Source organism: Tupaia chinensis, unplaced genomic scaffold, assembly GCF_000334495.1.
Source record: "Tupaia chinensis unplaced genomic scaffold, TupChi_1.0 Scaffold000078_1, whole genome shotgun sequence".
Classification (NCBI taxonomy): Eukaryota; Metazoa; Chordata; class Mammalia; order Scandentia; family Tupaiidae; genus Tupaia; species Tupaia belangeri.
The window spans coordinates 783,673-805,474 of NW_006159539.1; the positions used below are offsets into that span (position 1 = coordinate 783,673).

General features: G+C 41.7%; 1 protein-coding gene across 1 annotated transcript in view; it reads left to right on the forward strand.

Annotated features, from left to right (window-relative positions):
* Positions 1-21,802, forward strand: part of PEAK1 (pseudopodium enriched atypical kinase 1) — a 248,378-nt gene that overhangs the window by 95,171 nt on the left and 131,405 nt on the right. Inside the window, exon 4 of the mRNA XM_027768913.1 lies at positions 12,590-12,668. The gene's annotated coding sequence lies outside the window, so the exon portion shown is untranslated. The remainder of the gene's footprint in view (positions 1-12,589; positions 12,669-21,802) is intronic.

Below are 21,802 nucleotides of genomic sequence, written 5' to 3' on the forward strand. Positions count from 1 at the left end.
CTAAGACTATCAGTCTTACTCTGAATGCTTTGCAGAACACCCTGTGTTCTTTGTGAAAATGTATCAGAAGTTAAAGAGTGGGTCCTCGAGCTGGCCCTGTGGTGCAGTAGTTAAGACAGCCAGCTCTCCCATGGCCAATGGCAGTATGCACCCCGGATTTTGTGGCTTGAAGAATACGCTGGGTACATATGTTTGCGTGCCCAGACTCCTGACAAGAAGCATGGAGGAAAAAGGATTGCAACATCACTCACGTCACCCAATGTCCCATTAGGGGTTGCTTTATCTGCCTTTCTCTCTCTGACAAGTGCACGTATCCTCTGGCAATTAAAAAAAGGGGGAGGTAAGATAAAGGGGGTAGTTTAGATTGTTGAGGTTTTTCATTTCTCCCCCCCCTTTTTAAGGAGATTTTTTGCTATAAGCATGGAGGAAAAAGGATTGCAGCATCACTCACGTCACCCAATGTCCCATTAGGGGTTGCTTTATCTGCCTTTCTCTCTCTGACAAGTGCACGTATCCTCTGGCAATTAAAAAAAGGGGGAGGTAAGATAAAGGGGGTAGTTTAGATTGTTGAGGTTTTTCATTTCTCCCCCCCCTTTTTAAGGAGATTTTTTGCTATAGGGCATGTGTACTTGCCAGAGAGGCAGAAAGCAAGAAATCACCCCCCAGGGGAAATGGCCATGCCGCAGTCCCTTCTCCTCCACTCTCCTCTCAGGATCTTGGACACACATGCACACATGCCTGGCATGAGTTTTAAGCCGCCAGGTCTGGAGCTGAAACTGCAGTCAGCTATGTGGTCATCTAGCGACGAAACTTTCATCATCTGCTGGTCCTAGATTGTTGACACTGTGAAGACAGTTAACTGAGTCAGCCCTGTAGCCTAGTAATTTAAGGAACCAGATCCCATATGATCAGCTGGAGTTCCAATCCCTAGCACCTTGAAAATCATGTCTTGCACGTGTTTCTGTGTGTCCTAAATCCCAATAGGATGGAGAAAGGGAAGAGAAGGGGTTTGCAGCATGACATGCCCCATCCAGGTGCTTCCTCCACCTCCCTCTAGTTCTCTGTCTCTCTGGTGAGTGCATGCATCCTCTGCAATAAATTAAAAAAGACAACCTACCAGTCACATGCAGCCCCTCCCTTCCACACGTGAGCAAGCCAAGGCCCAGGCGTGAGCTGTAATGTTCCTAATGCTGGGGTCTGTGGGCATCAGGGCTGGGGCGCGGCTTGGCTCTTCCTCAGGGTGCCTGCCATGGAGCTGCCACTGAGAACTGCATGAAGGGTAGTGCTGATTTAATCATGGGAATCATTTAGATTTCCATTTGCGATTTTTCTTCATCGGCTGTGGGAGAAAAGTGATTGAAGAAATAGGAAGTAATAAAAATAGCCAAGATGGAATATGGACAGTCACTTATTTAAGTAGGGCATGTGGAACCTTTACCTCAGGAAGTTCAGCCTTCTAAAGTAGAGTCACTTAGCTCGTGAAGATGTTTATGTACATTCCATCTCTATAATGTGTAATATAGTGTGGAGTTGGCAAATTTAATAAGAAAACTTATCGCATGAGGTAGTGGTGCCAATAGAACTCATAAGCTCAGATTTATTCATACGTTCTTTCTTTAACTGGCCTTTTAACTAAAGTGAAATTGATGGGAAAGCATGAAGTTATGGAGAGCTTAGAACCGGGATGCCTTCGGTTGGCTGTGATGATCATAATGTATTTCAACCTTGAAACAGTCCTGGATGACAGACGAAAGCAGCCGAGCCATAAGAACGTTCCAGAGAGACAAAATAACCTTCGGCTAGTCTATAAATGGAATGATTAAGCAGTTCAAGATGTAAATGCCAATTTCTATCACACAGTCATTTCCTGGGATTTTAAATGGTCATAACTGTCCTTTTTCTGAATCCAGAAATGTGCTTCCATTCGGAATGGCTTAGGAAAGTGTTGTGTCTGCTGTGAGCCTTCTTAGAGTTGCCAGGAAATAGAGCAGATAAACAAATACTTTGTGGAAAACAATGCAAATCGGGGCCAGCAGGTGGCAGAATGTTACATCACTGGATTCCCACATAATCAGCCGTGGTTTGAGTCCCAGACTCGGTGTTGTGAGACACTGGGCACATGTGTGTGTGCACCCAAGATCCCCAGAGGGGAATAGAGAAGGGACTGCAGCGTGGCCATCCTCCTTGTGGGTTATTTCTTACTGTCTCTCTGGTGTGTTCACATGCCCTATAGCAAAAATTTCTCAAAAAAATAAAAAAGGAGGGACTGGCAGGTGGTGTGGTGGTTAAGGGCACTGGACTCCCACATGGTCAACCATGGTTCAAGTCCCGGACCTGGCGGTTTGCTTTCTCACTCCCCCCAAATCTCTCTCACTCACTCACTCTTACTGGGTCCCTCTCTGGTCAAATTAAAATAAACAAAATAAATAAAGTTTAATAAAATAGCTCTTTGAAAAAAAAAGAAAGAAAAAGAATGCTTCATTTAACTAGTTTATAATTATCTAGGGTTATGTTTAGGATATTGATAAACACAAATTTTATGCAAAAACTCAAGAGGATTTAGTAAGCTATCATAAATCTAGTATTTATTTAAAGGCATGATAAGAAAGGGGGCAACCTTTAATCACTGAATTTTTTTTCCTTTTTTTTAAGTTTTTGCCATATGGAGCATGCACCCATCAGAGAGAGACAAAGATGTAGAGAAGGAGAGAAAGAAAGAGAAAAATCACTCCACAGGGGGGATGGCCACCCCACAATTCCTTTTCCTCCACTTTCTAAGGATTTCGAACATATATGTACACGTGCCCCAAAAGTGGTTTTCAAGCTGCCAGGTCCAGAACTCAAACTGTTAAGATCTCTGTGTGAGATCCAGTGCCTTAACCTCCATGCCACTTGCTGGCCCTAAACATTGAGTAAATCAGCAACTATAGAATTTAAAAAAAATGTAAAACCAAAGAGCTGCTTTTATTTTTCCCTTGAATGATCTAAGTTTTAGTCCATGTGTTTTCCTTTATAGTAAGAATTATCTGAAACTTAGCACAGAAAGAAAAATGAAGGCAAGGAGTAAGACTTTTGGTTTACCTTTTTTATTAATACAGTTGGTATAATGATATGCACTAAATATTTATCAGTTTGCAACTTATAAAGCTTAGAGTTTTAGAATCCAATGACTTTTTTAAGCTTGTGTCATTGGGACTTCTGTGGTTGAAAATTTAGTAGGTTTCTCCTCCCTTTCTTTTATCTCTTCACCTTACCCTCAGATTTCATGTGCCTACAGATTTTAAAAGAGTTGTAGAAACATTTATTTATTTACTTATTTTAGTGCTCTAAGAAAATCCCCTGTGAGAAATATTTTTACCAGTTTGACCGGCTCTATTGACAGGGTGATTGAATGTCTTCCAGGACCTCGAGCTGTTAAGTGAACTGAAGGGACACAAGCTTGAGTGAAGGGACCATCACAGTGTTAGCATACTGCTAACACACTTTTATAGGAAAATCCCTTCTGAGATATTCAGCTTGGAGTTAGGCATTGGGATATTTTACTTCTCCCCACAACCAGAAGCAGTGGGAAAATTTTAAGTAGCTGCTGTGAGGTGATACTTTTCCTCTGAATGGCAGTGGTAGTTCCCGGTACCATCCAGCAGATAGGCTGCTGCAGGGAACGTTTCCTATTCGGAGACTTAATTTTAGCAAATACAAATCATCTAAACTTGCCCAGGTTCAATTTATAGCCTAACAGGGAATGACAGTGGAGCAAAGTCTGGACCTTTTAGATCTGCATTTTTTTACAGCCGATTACTTCTGATTAAGTCCAATTTTGGTTATTTTAGACTAAACTGGAATTTTGATCTTTGATATAATGATATGACAGTGATTCATTTCTTGGGGCATTCTCTTGCTGTAGTTCAGTGCTCTGAGTCCAAGCTCATAGACTGTGTATGTTTGTGTGTCCCTCCTCCTTTCCCTCTATGTTTTTTCCTTTCTCCTTTATAGTATTTTACTCATTTTTCAGGGTTTTGTTTTGTTTTGTTTTGTTTGTTTTTAAAGAGAGATTTTTTGCTGTAAGGTGGGTGTACTTGCCGGAGAGACCAAGAGAGACAAAGAAAGTGAAAAAAATCACCCCCTGGGAGGATGACCACACCCCAGTCTCTTCTCCACCATTCTCCTCTTGGGATTCTGACCACACACATGCACACACACACACACACACACACACACACACACTCACACACACGCAGTGTGTTTTAAGCCACTGTGTTTGGAACGCGAACCATGGTCAACTCCATAGCAGTCCGGTGATGTAACCATCACACCATCTTCTGGTCCCTCATTTTTCAGTTTTAAAAAGAAAACTTGGGCCCCTTTGAACACAAGGCTTCCCAAGAGCCGTCATAGTTACCAGTAACCTGTTATAGGGTAGGCTTGCTTCTATCTTTTAACAAATCTTTAGATTAAGGTTAACTCACGTGCCAAAGAAAATAAGCTATTCACTCTTGCTCCCATTTGTCCCCCAACTTTTTTATTTTTTAATGAGAGAAAATAATGGACATTTTAAAGAGCACTGAATCTTTAAATTAATATTCAAGGAAGGGTCTTCATAAAGTTCATGGAAAAGTATATCATAAAAAATTATGCATGAATTTCTTTTTTTTTCACCAAAATAAACTCATACTTTAACTTCATTTTTCACTAACTTTTTAAAGCCCCTCATACTTCCTCTTCCATCTGCAATGTTAAATATTTAGAATACTTCCATATAGGACTGGCAGTTGGCATAATGATTATGTTGATGGATTACCACATAGTTGACTGCAGTTGAAATCCCAGTCCTAGCGACTTAAAACACTGGGCACATATGTATGTGTGCCCAAAATCCTGAGAGGAGAATGGAGGAGAAGGAATTGTGGCGTGGCCATCCCCCTAGGGGGTGATTTCTTACTTTCTATCTTTCTGTCTCTCTCTGAATCTCTAGTGAGCACACGCATCCTATAGCAAAAATCTCTTTAAAAAATAAATAAAATACCTCCATATGCTAAACATAACACAAGTTTTGTTTTGATTTGTTTTAGAGAAATTTTCGCTATTCGGTGCATACATTCGCCAGAAAGACAGAGACAGAGAGGCAGAAAGCGAGAAGTCACCCCCCCAGTGGGAATAGTCACGGCCACAATCCCTTTTCCTCCATTCTCCTCTTGGGATCTTGGGCATGCATGCACACGCACCCGGCTTGAGTTTAAGCCACCGGGTCTGGGACTCTAACCACAGTCGACTGCATGGGAGTCCAGCAGCAGTGTAGCCATTACACCATCTACTGGTCCAAACATAGCGCAAGTTTTAATATTTAAAAACATTGACACACAATTTACTGCTTATTGCCAGGTACTCCGCATTTCCTTTGTAGGAGAAATGTTCAGTGATTTAACTTTAATCGGTAAAGCCATGTATGTGATAAAACAAGAGAAACCTCTTTTTATCCCATTTAAAAACAAAAATCTTGGGAACCAGCAGTTAGCGTAATGGCTATGTCGCTGGACTCCCACGTAGTCGACCGCGGTTCGTGTCCCAGACCCGGTGGCTTAAAACTCACGCCGGGCGCGTGTGCGTGCATGCCCGGGATCCCGAGAGGAGAATGGAGGAGAAGGGATTGCGGCGTGACCATCCCCCCTGGGGGGTGATTTCTCGCTTTCTGTCTCTATGTCTCTCTCTGTCTGTCTGGCGAGCGCACGCACCCTACAGTGAAAATCTCTCCAAAAAAACACACACACACACACAAAAAAATCTTTGTAGTCAAACTGAGTGGATATAGCCATAGCTACGTAGTTCATTCTTATTCTGCTGTTTTTTACTTGTTAATTAAAATGGATGGCTTCTTATAGATATCATTATAAGGTAAGGCGTCACATTCACCATTTGTAATTTTTCAATTCCTCTAGGAGCACATGGTGCTTTATGTAGGGCTCTGCCAGATTTTTCCAGCCTACAGTCTTGGGGCAGTGTTTTACATTAAGATGAGTCAGTTTTCAGTATTAAATAATTCCATGGTAACCTACACAGAGAATAGTTTCTGCTTAAATGAATCAGTATATGGCGAGTTAATAATAAGGTAGTTGAATATTTGAAGACTGAAGTTAATTAAATGGACTTGCAGAACACCACGTTGTTCTTTAAAACATCTATTGTCTCCAAATCCAGTTTAAGTGAAGATTCATCAGTTATTGCTATAAGAGTCTACAGAGATTTTATTGATTTAGAATTGTCATTTTTCTCTTTCTTAGTATTGGCTACTGTTTTGTGTCGTATATACCATGTTCATTTTTATATAACACTCTTACAAATAAAGAAATACACAACTTAATAAAAACTTGGCAAATAGGCCATTGAGGTTATCATTTATAGAACTAGTTCTGACTACCAGTGTGACCATGCAATCATCTGTGTGTGTGTGTGTGTGTGCGTGTGTTAAGAGAGAGATTTTTGCTATAGGGTGCATGCGCTCACCAAAGAGACAGAGCCCCAAAACGAGAAATCACCCCCCGGGGGGATGACCACACTGCAATCCCTTATCCAGTCTCCTCTCAGGATCCTGGGCACACACGCACACATGCCTCACTTGAGGTTTAAGTCCCCTGGTCTGGGACTTGAACTGTGGTCAACTACATGGGAGTCCAGCAACGTAAACATTTCGCCATCTGCTGGTTTCAAAAGGTACTTTTGATAAGCTCACTCAAGGTTATTAAAGCCAGAGGAAAACTAATATTTAAAGCTTCTACCGCTCTGTTTATTGCTTGATTTAACTTAGAAGTTCTTTAGAACCTTGGCCTACTTTGGTACTATTCCTTCATTGGTAATAATTATTAATTAACAAATTGGGATTTGATACCAAATACTCCCTAGTAACCCATTTATTTTGTTTTTTTCGTATCTTGCTTTTCAAATTGTATAATGTAAGTCATATAATTGCAACAAGACACTAATTTTATTTTATGAAACATTTATTGTCTAAACGAGGTATAAATATAAGGGACAATTTAATTTTCTGTCAAAAGAACAAAGGCTAAATCCAAATCTGTCCATGGTCTAATGTTCAGTATTCATAGTAGGTGTTGATAATGTTTAATTTTAATTTTTCTTATTATATGCCAGATGCTCTATGCCTGCCTCATAAGACTATAAGTTTCCTTTCTGAACTTAACAAGACCTTTGTGATAATAACGCTTCTGTTTATAGCATCTTATATTTTCTGTGTCAATCGTAGTGTTTTATATATTTCTAAGTGCAATCATATTTTCTTTATCCTCGAAACAACCCCGAGAAGTAAACCAGTACTATTTTTTAAGTAAACTGAGGTTTGAATGATTGAGTGTTCTGCTTAGACCAATTTCAAATCTCCTTGTCAGTACTCTGGTACTCTGTAGGTAAAATAGTATTTGTGTATTATTTCATGAGAATAGGTATCAGACTACTATAATATCAATAATTCTTAATCTGGGGTTAAAAAAAACCTTTAAGAGATATTTGCTATAGCATGCATGTACTTGCTAAAGAGACAGAAAGCAAGAAAGCACCCCACAGGAGGTCATGGTCATGCTGCAATTCCATTTCCTCCATTTCTCCCCTCGGTATCTGGGGCATGCATACACATGTGCCTGGCTTGAGTTTTAAGCCACTGAGTCTGGGACTCAAAACTGCAGTCAGCCATATAGGAGTCCAGCAACATAACCATTATACCGTCTGCTGGTCCCAGCACTGGAAAATGTTACGACACCTTGTATTGTATAATTGAAAAGCAAATTAGGAAAGCAGAATTCTTGAGTTATTATACTTAACTACATTACTTTGCTAGCTTCATGCATTCTGTAGCTAGAAAGTACTTCTATGTGCTGAGTACTGGGTTGGTTGCTAAGTACAACAGTGTCCACCCTTGAGAAGATCAGGCCATGCAGATGCTGCTGGCTTACCCAACGTGTGGCCAGTGGGATTCAGCCCACGCTTGTTGAGCACACAGGGAAAGGCTGTTGTTTTTCCCAAGTAAAGGTGTGACTGGCGCTGGCCTTTTCCAGCCATGAATGAATACAGAGGTGATGCCTTCATCTAAACAAGAAACTCTGAAGCAAAAATCAACACACTCAGTGAGCAAAATGGTAGAGACCTAGGCTTGATGACCCACGGAAGTCCTGCCTCTGGACGTCTGGTTGTCTAGGGTGTGGGGGAAAGTAATGCCTTCCTTGTTTAAGTCATGCATACATCAGATTTTCAATGAACCGATCACATAAAGTTTCTGTTCCTTACTGTCTTCCTTTTTTCATTTGCCAGATGACATGTGTGCACTCACTGGAGACAGAGAAAAGAGAGAAAGTTCACCTCATTGGGGATGACAGTGCCACAATCCCTCCTCTCCCATCTCTCCCCCTCTTAGGATTTTCGACACTTAGCCCACACACGTGCCTGGCATGTTCCTCCCCCTCCCTGGGACTCCAGCCATGCAGTCGTCCATGTTTGCCTTAACCACTGTCCTACCACCTGGCCCTTGTTCGGTTTTGTTTTTAACTCTCTTGTAAGGGACATTTAGCAGACAATGGTATAGTGAATCCACATAACCTCCCTTCAGTGGTAATCAGTGTTTAGCCAGCTTTGTAGGTCTTCGTACTTACCCTCAGTAATTCCAACTGAATTTAAGAGCTAATGTAGTAGAAATGTGGGGAGACACTGTGGGAGTGCAGGGAAGGGAGCATCTAACTTGGCCCGAGGTGGAAGCTCTCTAGAAAAACTTGAGAGGAGGTGGCATCAACACAGAAATAGGGGCAAGTATGGAAAGAAACAGCGTGCCCCGTGAGAGGGCTGACTCACACAAAGGGCCTTTCAAGACCGTGATGTATTCCGAGAATGGGACGTAGAATCGTGTGGCTGGAATAGAGTCTGTCGAGTACAAGGGCCAGCGGTTGAGTCTAAAGAGCCGGATTGGCGCTGCCTCACAAGTGGACATACAACCATGCCAAGAAATCTGAGGTTTCTCATACAGGGCCCGGGTGGTTATGTTTTCGAGTAGAAACAGTGATAGTCACGTAGCCTATGATTTTGGAATATGGGGATGTCAGAGAAGATAGTAGACCCTGGCGACGGTCCAGGTGATACAAGGGCTTTTGGTGGTAAGTGTCATGGGCTTGGGCAGGGGGAGATAACTTTGAGAGGTTGTTCAGGAGAATACCTGTGTATTAGCGCCCAGCTGGGATGTGGAGAAGAGGCCCAGTCACAGGATGGCTGCAGTGCATGGGATGGTGCCATTATTGGAGAAGTGCAGCTGAAGACAAGGTGGGGTAAGGGTGTATGGCGAGCTCAGTCTGGTAAACCTGGAGTGCCGAAAGGACATTCAGGCAGAGGGATCCCATATGCCAAGTGGACCGTGAGAGATCTCCTACTAAAGAGTTCTCCGGCTGTCTTTCCTGGCAGAGATGTCAGGTGTCACAGTTTAGTCACACGAGAGTGTGTACACAGACGTGTATACACACATACAGTACTCCTTATTTGTAGATTCCATATTTATAAATTTGCCTACTTGCTACAATTTATTTGTAATCCTCAAATCAGTGGTTGGAGTAATGTCTATGTCGCTGGACTCCCATGTAGTCGCCCACAGTTTGAGTCCTGGGCCCAGTGGCTTAAACTCACGCCGGATGCATGTGCGTATGTGCACAAGATCCCAAGAGGAGAATGGAGGGGAAGGGACTGCGGCGTGGCCATCCCCCTGGGGGTGATTTCTCACTTTCTGTCTCTCTGTCTGTCTCTGTCTGTCTGGTGAGCACACGTGGCCCTATAGCAAAAACCTCTCCAAAGAAAAAGAATTACTTATTTAATTTTATTCCTTATTCTTCTTCAGTATGACCAGAGAGAGACAGAGACAGACAGAGAGAGTGTGAGAAAGCAAACCACCAGGTCCAGGACTCAGACCATAGTTGGCCATGTGGGAGTCTAGCGCCTTAACCACCACGCCACCTGCCAGCCCCTAGAGTTCAATGTTAATGAGTGGACAAAAGATATTTAATGTGATGTCTTTTCACAGAAATACACATGAACAAAAATAGGGTCAAACTACTGTGAGTAGAGGCTCCAAGGAGTCTAACTCCGCATTTCTCATTTCCCCTAGACGCAATGGTTCACTTCAGTGAGTGTGGCAATTTAATGCAACCCAACTGTCACAGGTAACAAGAACTGACTCTCTGTGTGTGTGAGCGTGCGTGTATATAAAATCAGCTACTCTTTTATGAACATTTCTTACATTTGTGCAGTGCAGGCATTAGTCCAAATTTATGCTTGAGATTATGATCATGAGAAATGCATAACTTTCTCTTTTTGGTGAAAAATGCTTCCATGCCAAGTGAAAATAGTTTGCTCTTTTGTGTCAGATGGATGATTCCATATTCCCCAAGTCAGAGGGTTTTTCAGAAATGGAGAATGGAGGAGACGCAGGTGACATTGACAGACAGCATCTAAATGACCATCTGCAGCACACTTGAGCATGACGGGCTGTCGGCGGCGTGTCGGTGGGCTGCCAGTCTCTTCTATGCCTGATATTTGCTTTAGCAAGCTTGGAACATTATCGGTCCCTCTTCTCAAGGAGAGATTTATTTTATCACAGTGTCTATGTGTGAGGGGATTTCGTAATCGAAGACCAGTGTGTGGGCATTCGCATCTGCCAATTTGCTTGAATACAACAGCTCAAAAGGATTTTTTAACCTTTCATTTGTGAATGTCGGTTCCTATCAGTTGGGGTATTTTAAAATGACAGGTATTATGCGATGGTGAGAATTACCCATACCTCCTGACATACCATCAGTGTTATGTGTTACATTGAAAATGAGCATTCAGCTTTGTGTCTCACTTTGTACTATGTGCAAACCCGAAAGCAGAGGATGGCATTTCTAGGCATCAAGGACAAGAACACTTACAACCCTAGGCAGTGACTTTTACACTCCGCAGTGACTCTCTGCTCATTAGCATGTATCACCTTTCTAATCGCTCTTCTTGGTACAGAAGATGGCTTCTCTTAGACAGCTGTAGAGCTCAGTGTGAAAAACAAGGCAGACCTGCTTCCGGAAACGCGCCAGTGTGGGATGGCAGGGTTATTTGTGTTGCTGTGCATCCGCCTTGGTCCTGTGCCGACGGCTCTGTGGTCTCCTAGCTGAGGCGGTGCTTTCTGTCCTTGTGCAGCAGGCTCTGTGTCAGCAGAACGGTGAGAACAGTGTAGTTCCCTCCCTTGTACTTGGTGCATGACCTTCACCCTCGGTTTTCATATGGGAATGCTTCATGGGCTGTTCCTCCCAGCACTGTGTCCAGCATATTTAAGTTTAAGGATTGATTAAACGTTGTGCTCAGAAAGCACAGTACTTACAGTTGAAGTTTTCTGTGAACTGAACATTGAACTTAGTATATTTTCATCTTTCTTGCTGACTTTAGAGCAATCTGATGTTCTAGTATTAAACTTAATGTTTGAGTAAGATTGACTAGCCCTCGAACTAAGAGTGTGTTATCTTATTGCGGTTTCAATAAATGATCATACAATATAGAAGTATGATATAATTTGAGAAGTTTATGTAAAGTTCTTCGGCAGGTGTCAGATGACTGGCAATACCTTCCGAAACCTGAAGAATGCAGGAGACTGACTGAAATATGAAAATCTCTCTTTCATGCATTTCTAATGGAAGTGCAGGGCGGTGTCTAAGTGGCACCTGTGCCCCAGAATTTGAGAGGAAACTGTAAGTCTGGTGAATTACTCATTTTGGTACCTAGCTTCTTTGTAAGGATAGCTACATTTGTAACTTTACTTGTGCGTTTGGCATTCCACCAGGCTTTGTCACTGACACCTGGCATATGCAGAGACAGACCAGGTGGTAGTATGTGCCATCCTGGCTAGCTGAGACCAAGGTGGGATGGCATCAAGACCCTCGGGGTGCTTTTCTATCTGTCTCTCTGTCTCCTGGGGAAATAAATAAATTATGTTTAAAGTACTTTTGCATAATGTAATAAACTACAGTGCTTCGTGGAATCCCTGAGTGGTAAGTCATTTTGACAGAGATATTGCTGCTCTTTTAAACTAATATTTTGAAGGAACAAATTAATTTACATTAAATTATAAATTATTTTTTGGCTGCTTAAACCTGTAATGATGTTCTCTATTGTACTAAACAAGTTCACTTTTTTTTTTTGCTTAAAAGCAAGTCCAAGAAGAACAGGTAAAAGTTTGACTGCATTACAGGGAACTAAGGAATGCTCCTTTTTTTTTTATTATTATTATTTGTTTTTAGAGAGATTTTTGCTATAAGATGCGTGCACTCACTGGAGAGACAGAGAGAGAGAAAGTGGGAAGTCACTCCAGGGGTGGGAGGTGGCTATGCCCTAATCCCTTCTCCTCCATTCTCTTCTGCTCTCAGGATTTGGGACACACACACACCTGCACCCATGCCTGGTGTGAGTTTCAAGTCGCTGGGTCTCGGGGGAGTCCAGTCGTTTCACCACGGCATCACCTGCTTGGGTTTAAGGAGTGACTGAAATGCCCTTCGCTAATATATATTCCCCACTTTGTATCTTCCTGTAGGAAAAGATCATTGAGGTCATTCATAAGGAAGGAAGAGGCAGCAATGGCACAATGCCTGGAGCCGGGCCAGTTAAGCCAGGTTGGTACTTCTTCTTTCTACACGTACCACGTCTCCTCTCATCAGTCTCCTGCCTGATTCCAGCAGCAAATCCTAAACCTTTGAACCTTGCAGGTCGTATGGAGGAGTCAAAGATGAATAAGACTTGTCCTCTTCAAAATCATTGTAACATAACTACGCATGTGAATGACAAGATGATCAAAAGCTAGATAATATTCTCATTTTAAGATACAAAATTTTGTGAGGTTTGTTAAATTGTTCAAGGTCAAAAGCTCTTTAGAGAGTCAAACTGAGAGCGTGCCTGCCAGTCAGACTGGATCTGCAAACCTCATTTGCCTCCATAGCTTACAGTCTGCCTGTTTTACTTAGGCTTCATTATTGTGCAGCCGCTAATTACTGAAGTTGAGAATCAGGTCCAAGATATATTTTGCTTAAGGGAGTTTACCAGTAAAGTGTAAAAAAAAAAAAAATTAAATGGTGGGGGGCCTCTATTCCCTTGAAGTTTAGAAGATTAGACAAGGGCACTAACATTTTGTAAGCTCTTACTGTGTGCGAACTGCAATTGTAAGGGCTTAACATGAGCTGACTCATTGAATATATGACAGGCAGGTGAAATGCTTGATATTATTATTCATCATCTTTAAAACAAAGAAAAGTGAGTTGCTGAACATCACGTACCTACTAAATGACAGACGCAAAATTGAAACCCTTTATTGGAAAAGGTCGGATAGGATTTACATCCTATGTTCTGGCTTTCAGTTTAATGTCACACAAAGCAAACAAAGCGCTGGCCAGCTTGGTCTGAACCTCTTTGCTGTTAGTGTCGTCTGTATGCATCCTTGATGTAACCGTTACCAGTTGAATCATCTCAACCAGCTCGTATTTACATCTTCTCAATAAACGCTTCATTGGTAACCAGTGTAGGAAGGTAACTGTTTAAGCTGTGTGGTCGACAGTGAAGAGCAAGCTCCTAAATTCACACAGGAACCTCAGCAAGGTGAGAATGGTGAGGTGGGAGTCAGGTCTGAGTTGCTCCAGCTCCCAGGTTTCCGACTCACTGGCGTGCTCTATGAATCTCTTGCCCTGCTTTCATACTCATTTTGTAAGATGAGAACTCTCGGTTAATTGTTCCCTAAGTCTCTTAGCAATTATAAAATTATCCTGTCAGTAGTTTCTTTTATGTACTTCAAATATGTATCTCAAAGAATTTCTAGAGAAGGCAAGTCTTTAACCATCACTTAACTGAACACTCCATATGGCAGATGAAGGAACTGAGACCCTCATACTTGTATGTCACCTGAAACATTCCAGAGCTTTCACATGTGTTAATCTCATACCACAGCCCCATTATCATCCTCACTGTGTGTGTGCGACCAGACCAAATTGGTCCAGGGTCACATAACTGGGCCCAAACCCGGTTCCCTGGGACTCTCTACCTGTAGTTCACTAGTTCACCATGTTTTCTTGCTTTAGTAGGATTAATTATATCTTCGAATGAAGTCCTCTTGTGTGAGAAAGAAAGAATTCAGTGATTTGTGAGACGAATGAGAGTGCAGAAAGTCAACGTCTCCTAGTATGAAAGTAGTGGTGAAAGCTGGGTAAAGGGAAGCAGAAAATAGAGGGAAGGAAGTGACAAGAGCTAAGGCCTGTGGGTTTACTTAATTTTCGTTTTCATCTATTCCTGGTTTAAGAATAAACATAATTGATTTTTGGAGCCAGCAGGTGGCATAGTGGTTGAAGTACTGGACTCCCATGTGGTTAACCGCAGTTTGAGTCCTGGACTCAGTGACTTGAAACTCAACCCGGGTGCATATGCGTGGGTGCCCAAGATCCCCAGAGGAGAATGGAGAAGAGATTGTGGTGTGGCCAACCCCCTGGGGGGTGATTTCTCACTTTCTGTTTCTCTGTTTCTCTCTGTCTCTCCAGTGAGCACATGCGCCCTCTAGCAAAAATCTCTCAAAAAAAAAAAAAAAAGTTTACTTTCATTATCCTGTGTTTATCAGTAGCACACTGTTGGGTCATCGGTAAAGTCATGACACATTTTTGCATAGAATAACAGAAAAATACATGATGCTTTCCCGACAGCCTAATATTTGGATTGCTGTGTCCTTACCAGACTAACTCAAGGAGAATATATTTATGTGTGTGTGTAAATTATAAGATATAAATTATAGATGAGCTTAGGAAACTTGAAACACTTAATTTGGGAGGATGTCCTGGGCTATCCCATGCATGGTGGTTAAAGTGGCTGAGTCCCACCTGGTCAACTGTGTAGTGGAGTCCTGGGTTGGTGGCTTGACAAACACTCCGGGCTCATGTGCGCATGCCCCAAATCCCAACATGGAGAAAGGGAGAAGAGTCTGCAATAGACGTGGCCATCTCCCTGGGCGGTACCCCTCCCTCTCTTTCTCTGTCTCTCTCTTGAGTACACATACTCTCTGTCAAATTAAAAATAATGATAACAAAGAATAACCTAAAATAAGTGAGTAAGTGTAGGAAGCTGAATTTAAACAGAACAATTTCATTGCCTTCACTGATGAAAGTTTTCTTTTATATTTTCACTCTGCAGTTGTGCAAAAACAGCTTAGAAATAGCGCCCGACCCCTGAGGGTGACCTTGCTGTGCAAAACTACAAATCACTTTCCTTGGTAACTTTCTATCAACACAGATTGCTCTAAATTGTGAAGGAAGTGATCTTAAAGCTAGTACATGAATGTGAGCAGTTTCCTATTTACTGTGTGTCCTTTACCAGGCACCCGTTTCCAGACTACTTGGTCACATGGTGCCTTCTCTGCAGATAGGAAAATTTGATCATTAGCAAAATTTCTAATTTTGATCCTATAAATAATAATGTTTTTAAGATGACAAGCTACATCTATTCTGTGGAACTAATAAATCCCCCAGATGATTCTAATCAAATAAGGAAAACAGTGAAGGATGGAGTTGGTGTGGGGTAAAATAGGAAAGGCATGTTCTAAGATTTGCCTTAAATCGGAGAAGAAGAAAGTATCGTATCCTTCGTGAGCCTCGTAGGAGTCCTTTTGAAGATTCTCCTGCATGGCTGCTTAAGTCCTTTCCGCATGCCCTGCCCGACAGAGCTCCGTCGCAGCCCACGTCCACTCTCGTACCATCACAGTTCCATGGAGTTCAGGAAATCTGATGCAGACTTCACTAGAGCTGGTTTTTAATTCTCAGCTTTGTATCTGACCTCAAAACATGTGCGAGGATTTTCATAGCCACTGCTTTGTAGTGCTTTAAAAGAAAAAATGAAAAGGCCACTTCACAGGAGTTGAGATTTTGTTTTATTTTGTTTCGCATTTTTCTGGTGGAGGTTTTATTTTTGGTGGTTGTAGTGGTAGTGTTTGAGTATGGTGTCTTAATTACACCTCTTGTGCCTCAGCCTCCAGAGTAGCTGGGACCACAGATGTGTGCCACCAGACAGGGTTTCGCTGTGTTGCCCAGGTCAGCCTCTATTTCCTGATCCTCCTGCCTCCACCTCGCGAGGAACTGGGACTGGGAAACATGTCCCGTGCCTCACTTTTAGAGTGGGCTGAGACTCGAACTCAGGCCTCCTATGTGGCCTCAGTCTTCCGAACAGCAGCATCTAGTGCTACTCCCACAGGCGTGCCTCCTTTTTATTTTGAGATAACTCAGGAGCTAGTTTCCTGGGAAACTTGAAAGGCCTGGCATTATCAGTTTCATTGGATTGTACCCATTTTAGTACGACTGTCTTGCTTACCAAGGCTACAGTCACTTTGAAGGAATACTGCCAGCTTCTTACTGGCCTGCTGTGATTTAGAGGTCATGCTAAAGTTTCGGTACTTCGCCACGGGCCCAGAGTGCTTGCACAGAACTGGGATTTTCCCTGTAATTGCTTACTGCATCTTATTTGGCGTTGGGTTAAATAATTTGAGCTAGTCAGCTACAAGCCAGCCAGGTTTCCCAATTCATGTTAAAACATTCCCTCTGTACACATACATGGCCTTATGATTCAGAAGGCATGATTTTAGTATATAAAGACTTTTTTTTTTTTTTTAGATTTTTGCCATAAGATACATATTCTCATGGGAGAGAGACAGAAACAGAGAGATAGAAAATTTTAAAAATCATCCTATGGGAGAATGGCTATGCTGCAATCTTTTTTCCTCCATTCCCATTTTATGCCAAGTATTATTTTCAAGCCACTGTGTCCAGGACTCTGACTGTGGAGTTGGCTGTGTGGATCTAACCACCTTAACTTCCAAGCCAATCTTCTGGCCCAAGACTTTTAATTTCTATTACTTATTTCTGTAAAGAACGCTCTTTCCCCCTGCCCCAACTTGTTGACAAATCTGGTAACATTTATAAAGTGCTTTGAGGCCAGGCTGTGGCATACCGGTTAAGGAAGCTAGCGCCCACCTGGCCAACCAACCACACAGTTCACATCCTAGACCCAGAGGCTTGGGAAGCACACCGGGCATGTATGTGTTTGTGTCCAAAATCCTGAAAAGAGGGAGAAGTGGAAAAGGGATTGTGATGTGACCCATACTCTCCCTGTCTCTCTGGGGAGTGCACATGCCCTTTGGCAGTTTTTTGTTTTTTTAATTTGCTACAGTGTGTGTGTGCTTGCTAGAGAGAGAAAGAGAAAGAGAGAGAGAGAGAAAGTGAAAAAGCACCCCCTGGAGGGGTAGCCATGCTGCAATCTTGTCTTCTCCGTTCTACACACACACACACACCCCAGTATGTTTCTCAAACCGGTGAGTTCGAGACTGGAACTGCAGTCAGTCATCTGAGATCCAGTCACTTTAACCAGCAGGCCACCTGGTGGCCCAGGAATGAGTTATTTTACACACCATAATTGGATGGATCTGAAGGCACAATAGTGAGAAAAAAATAAAGATAAAAAACAATCCGTCTCAGAGGTTATATGCTATACAATTCCAACTATACAGCATTCACAAAATGATGAAAATATAGTGAATAGAGAGTATTTGCTGAAACAGAGAACATGATGCTAGAACAAGATATTTATATGGAATAAAAATTACCTTTTCCTTTACCGCACATCATATATAAAGAACCAACTCAAAATACACTATAAACCCAAGTGTGAAAAGTAAGTTATAAAACTTCAAAAAGAAAGTTAAAAAAACTAAAAGATCCCCCAGGGAAAGGAAGATTCATTACAAAAACAAACAAACATTAAAAAAAAAACAAAACAGTAAATCGTATGTTATCAAAGTCACCACATACGAGGGACAGTTAGAAAGGAGTGAGCGCATGTGCGACTATAGAGATTTAGCATCCCTTTTTCTCCTCTTCTCCATCCTTTGGGGATTTGGACACACACACGTCAGGCATCTTTTAAGCACTAGGGCTGGGGTTCGAACCACTGTTAGCCAGCTCCCTTAACAGCTCGGCTACATAGGGACTGGTCCAGTCTGACATTTTTCTTTTTGTTCTGTTTCTTCCCTGTGCTTTTCATTTGTCTCTTCTTTTTCCTCCATTCCTATGGGTAACTGGAAATCTTTTTAGAACCCCACGTTGATTTGCTGTAGAGTTTAAAGTATATACCTTTGTGCGGCTTTGTCGTCATTCCTTTTCATGTCGTATCACGTTTAACATCACATCCTACCGTGCTGTGGTACTACTGTAAGCGGAGAGACCTTACCTTTCTCTTCTTCCAGCCTCACCCATTTAATTGTCTGAGTATTTTTATGTTTTTCTGATACATACGGATACTTACATTTATGTATACTTCTGTGTCTTATATGTTTATGTAATTATTTAGAATATTTCCTTTACATAGATGGTGAACCACATCAGACAATATTAACATTTTTTGCTAACTTTATGGTCAAACATAATTTGGAAAACCCAAGAAGATCAAGAATTTATTCTATGTATTCCATATTTTTACTCTTTCTGGTGTTCCTTATTTGAAGTAAGATTCCATCTTTTTTCATGTCCTTTCTATTCAAAGAACTTCCTTTATCTGCTCTCTTTATTTTTTTCTTCACTTCTGACAGATATTTTTGCTGGATAAAGAATTCTGGGTTAACAACTCTTTTCTCTTAGCACTTGAAACATGTTATGCCAGTTCCTGCAGGTCTCCATGGTTTTTGACGAGAAACCCAGGGTTGTTGTTATATTGCTTTTCCCTCTAGGTAAGAGGTGTTTCTTTCAACTTTTTTGCTTTCTCTTTGATTTTTCAGAAGTTTGATTATAGTGTGTCTTGGCATGAATTTATTTGGACTTATACTGTTTGGGGTTTACTCAGTTTCTTCAATCTGTAGTTTTGTATCTTTTGCCAAATTTGGGAGCTTTGCAACCATATCTGTCAAGTAACTTTTTTAGCCCTGTTGTTTTTCTCCTCTCTTTCTGAGACTCTGATTGTATGACTGATCAATCTTTTTGTCACAGCTTCACAGATCCCTGAGGCTCTTATCTGTGTGTGTGTGTGCGCACACACATACACACATGCCTGATGGCTATGTATTTATCAGAGACAGAGCGAGAGAGGAGAAAGCAGCTCCTGTGAAGAATGGTCACTTGGGAACCAGCAGTTAGCATAATGGCTATGTCGCTGGACTCCCACGTAGTCGACCGCGGTTCACGTCCTGGACCCGGTGGCTTAAAACTCACACCGGGCGCGTGTGCGTGCGTGCGTGCCCAAGATCCCGAGAGGAGAATGGAGGAGAAGGGATTGTGGCGTGGCCATCCCCCCTGGGGAGTGATTTCTCGCTTTCTGTCTCTATGTCTCTGTCTGTCTGGCGAGCGCACGTGCCCTATAGCAAAAACCTCTCCAAAAAAAAAAAAAGAATGGTCACTCGAAAATCCCTTCTCCTCCATCTCTCCGCCCTTCTAGGATTTGGGATATACGTGCAACATGCCCAGTGTTTCTCAAGTCACTGGGTCAGTTTTGGACTGCATGGCTAGCTAGCCATGTGGGACCTAGCTGTGTTAACAGCCAGGCTACGGAGCCAGCCCTGGTCATTTCTGTGGGATCTATCTTCTTCCTCTTGTTCTGAGCATCTCTATTGTTTTATCTTGTAGTTCACTGACTTTTTCATTTTCCTCTTCATTCTGCTGTTGAATCTATCCATTCACATTTTGATTGCAATTATTTTTAATTTTAGTTGTGCAATTTCCTTATTTATATCTTGTTTGTTGAGACTTGCTATTTCATTTTTAAAATTATTTTATTTAACTTTATTTATTTATTTATTCATTTGTTTATTTCAGCTTGACTAGAGAGAGATAGAGTGAGAGAGAGAGAGGGGAAGTGAGAAAGCAAGCCACCATGTCCGGGACTGGAACCTGGTTGGCCACGTGGGAATCCAGTGCCTTAAGCACCACGCCACCGGCCGGTCCCAAGACTTGCTATTTCTTTTCGGAGACTTCGTTTTTGTATTTGTTTCCAGTGTGTTAGTAATTGTACACTGAGGCATTTTCAAAGCAGCTGCTTTAAAATCTTTGTAAGGTTATTCTTACGTCTGTGTCATCCTCGTTGCGGGCAGCTGTTGACTGTCTTTGCTCATTCAAGTTGTGATTTTCATGATTCTTGGTATGATTAGTGGTTTTCCATGAAAAATTGGACATGTTTGATATCCTAGTATGAGATTTTGAATTTTATTTTAATCTGTCTTGGCAAGCCTCTTAAATACTGCCCTACTGAGGAAAGGGTGCTACCTTGTGAGTTCCAGGTAGGAGCATAAATGGAGCCTTCTCCTCAGCCTCTGTTGACATCGGGCAAGAGGCTTCTGTTACTTCTGGGCAGGAGCATGAGTTTTAGTTTCCCACTACGGCTGCCAAGTAAAGACCGAAGAGTTGGCTTGTGTCGTTGTCAGATAAGTTTTGGTTAACTTTGAAAGAAGCTGCCAAACTGTTTTACAGTGGTGATAGAATTTTCCGTACCCACCAGCACTCCGTGAGCATTTCAGATCTGTGCATCAGTGCCGTCACTCTGCAGTGAGGGAAGTGTGCAGTGTCTACACCGCCCACTACCGCAGCCGCTGTAACGGGCCCCACAGCTCCCAGCCTTGCGCTGTTTGCAGTTGTCAGTTTCTCTTATTTTATTCCTTCTGTGTACATGAGGTGGCATTTTACTATGATTCTTATTGTGTCATGTTCTTATTGGCCACTTAATTTTCATAATGATTTTTTTTTTGAGAGGTTTTTGCTATAGTGTGCGTGCGCTCGCCAGAAAGACAGAGAGAGACAGAGATAGAAAGCAAGAAATCACCCCCCAGGGGGGTGGCCACGCCGCAATCCCTTCTCCTCCGTTCTCCTCCCGGGATCTTGGGCGCATACGCACACGTGCCTGGCGTGAGTTTTAAGACACCGGGTCTGGGATGCAAACCGAGGTCAACACTACATGAGAGTCCAGCGACATAGCCATTACGCTAACTGCTGGTCCGCATAATGATATTTTTAAAACAGCAAACGTTTTTAAAATTAGGTAGGTTTTTTTGTTTGTTTGTTTGTTTTGTAATGGTTCCTCTTTCTCCTAAGGTCATAGAATTTTTTCAGCATCTTTTCTTAAGTTTATTTTTCACTATTTGGCCTACAATACATTTTGAGTTAGTATCTGTATGTGATGTGCGGTAAAGGCAAAGTTCACTTTTATTCCATATAAAAATATTGTTGTTCTAGCATTATTTGTTGAAAATATTTTCTTCCTTCATTAAATTACCTTGACTCCTTTGAGGAAAATCAATTGACCATATATATGCTGGTCAATTTTGGGGTTCTCTCTTCTGTCCCATGTATGTCTATATGTAAACCATAATCAAACCATCTCAATTGCTATAGCTTATTTATAAATCTACAAATCCGATATTGTAAATATAGCTCATTTTTTAAATTTTCAAATGTCTTTTTTATTATTTCATTCACGTGGATTTTCATAAACATTTTAGAACCAGCTTGTATTTTTCTATACAAAAAATATAGGGTTGGGGTTTGATTAAATCTGTCAGCCACTTTCCAGAAAATTGCCACATTAATGATGTTAAATCTTCCAATTCATGAACATGATATATCTATTTATTTCAGTTTTCTTTCATTCATCTTGGCACTATTTTTTAGCTTTCATGTTACAGGTCTTAGCACATATTTTATTAGTCTCACGTTTTAGTAGATACTTTTTTTACACTCAAGTAATTAATTTTTAA